The following is a 2,313-nucleotide window of genomic DNA, read 5'->3' as shown; positions in this document are numbered from 1 at the left end:
CATGCAGTTATTTTTCTGTAAATGTGTATTTCTTTTTTTACTTTTTAAAAATTTTTTTCAACTTTTTAAATCTTTCCCCTTTTTATTTGCTGTGGAGTGGTCACAATGCTCCGTGGAACAGAAATGTGAAGACCATCCCCAAACCAGGTCCAGGCATCTTCTCTGCAGGAGGCCCTAGAGACATTGCCATTGACTGGCCAATTTTCCAAGTATAAGGGAAAGCCAGGGGAAATGACCACTTTCTTTTTACCTCTCGGTTATGATGCCTTTCTGCCTCTGCCAAGCCCTGGCTCTCTGAGGTCCAGTGTTAAAAAATAAATTAGGCTTCCCTGGAATGGAACTAACATGGGTCTGGTCTGTGTCCTGTGAGTTTCCAGGTACAGGTGCATTCTTCTCCTCTCTCCGATGGGCAGCCATGCAGATGGGATCCAGACCCTAATACCATTATCATCAGCATCATCATTGTCTGTCATCACTGTCAACAGTCAGGAATCAGTAAGTCCTGTAAGTCAGGCTAAGGGAGCTGGAGGCTGATGGACAGACTTGGAAAGCATGTGCACCCCAAAAGCAACTGCAAGCTGCAGTGCACAAACCGGAGGCAGTAGCCAGCACAGAGTCCACTATCCCCTTCCGGGGAAGAGATGATGGTGGTTTGGGGAAGGAGGAAGAGGAGAGAAAGCTCCAGGACTGAGAGCTACTGGGAGCAGCACAGATTAACTGAGATAATGTGAGGAAAACACCCAGCGAGACACGGGCATGTATCAATTCCTCTGTGAACAACAGAAGTTTCTTTTTTTTTTGTTAGTGTTGTTTGTTTTAAATAAACTGCTGCAGCTGTTGAGAAGCCACTGCCAGTCTTAGACTATGTGCAGAGGGCCTGGTTTCCTTCATGCACAGACCTGGGCCCCTGGGAGGGATGAAAGAATAGAAGAATTCACCTCCAAACCTGAGGCCTGAGTCACGAACTTTAAAGGAGAAGGGGGAAATCCACAGAAAGGTGGAGGCAGCAGCCTCCCCTGCACGGCTATGTGGGACTCACCACCCAAGGCACAGTTTGCTTCCCATCCCAGGGCACCCGGTGCCACCGTGGCTGGAGCCCTCATTCTACACATGAATCAAACAGGAACTATGACAGCTTCTGGTTGATTAATATGTGTTCATTCTGAGAGGTGATAATGTGCTAGCAGCCCTCACTCTCAGCGCCTCCTCAGCCTCGGCGTCCAGCCTAGCGGCACTTGAGGAGCCCTTCAGCCCGCCACTGCACTGTGGGAGCCCCTTTCTGGGCTGGCCGAGGCCGGAGCCGGCTTTCTCTGCTTGTGGGGAGGTGTGGCGGGAGTGGCGAGGGCGGGAACCGGGGCTGCGCCCAGCGCTCACAGGCCAGTGCGAGTTCCGGCAGGCCTGGGCAGGGGCTCGGGGGGCCCCACACTCAGAACGGCTGGCCGGCGCCGCCAGCCCAGGGCAGTGAGGGGCTTGGCACCCAGGCCAGCAGCTGCAGTGGGTGCACCAGGTCCCCCAGCAGTGTTGGCCTGCCGGCCCCCCGCGGTAGGCTCCCGCCCAGTGGGAGCCTCCCGGAGGAGCACTGCACCTTGCTCCGCAGCGCTGGGTCCCACAGAGGGATGAAAAAAGTCCACAGAGGACTACGGGAATCGGCTGAGGAGTGCAGGCACGGCTTGGGACTGGCGGGCAGCTCTGCCTGCAGCCCAGGCACAGGATCCACTAGGTGAAGCCAGCTGGGCTCCTGAATCTAGTGAGGACTTGGAGAACTTTTATGTCTAGCTAAGGGATCGTAAACGCACCAATCAGCACTCCGTGTCTAGCTTAGGGATCATAAACACACCAATCAGCACTCTGTGTCTAGCTCAGGGTTTGTAAATACACCAATGAGTACTCTGTATCTAGCTAACCTAGTGGGGACTTGGAGAACTTTTCTGTCTAGCACTCTGTGTCTAGCTCAGGGATTGTAAAGTCACCAATCAGCACCTTGTCAGAACGGTCCAATCAGCTCTCTGTAAAATGGACCAATCAGCTCTCTGTAAGATGGACCAATCAGCAGGATGTGGGTGGGGCCAGATAAGGGAATAAAAGCAGGCTGTCCCAGCCACGGCAACGTGCTGGGGTGCCCTTCTGCGCAGTGGAAGCTGTATTGTTTTGCTCTTTGCAGTAAATCTTGCTGCTGCTCACTGTTTGGTTCCACACTGCCTTTAAGAGCTGTAACACTCCCGGAGAAGGTTTGCAGCTTCACTCCTGACAGCGAGACCATGAACCCACGAGAAGGAAGAAGCTCCAGACACGTCTGAACATCTGAAGGAACAA

The sequence above is a fragment of the Piliocolobus tephrosceles genome, chromosome 12, assembly GCF_002776525.5.
Source record: "Piliocolobus tephrosceles isolate RC106 chromosome 12, ASM277652v3, whole genome shotgun sequence".
NCBI classification, from domain to species: domain Eukaryota; kingdom Metazoa; phylum Chordata; class Mammalia; order Primates; family Cercopithecidae; genus Piliocolobus; species Piliocolobus tephrosceles.
This window is presented reverse-complemented; position numbering follows the sequence as displayed.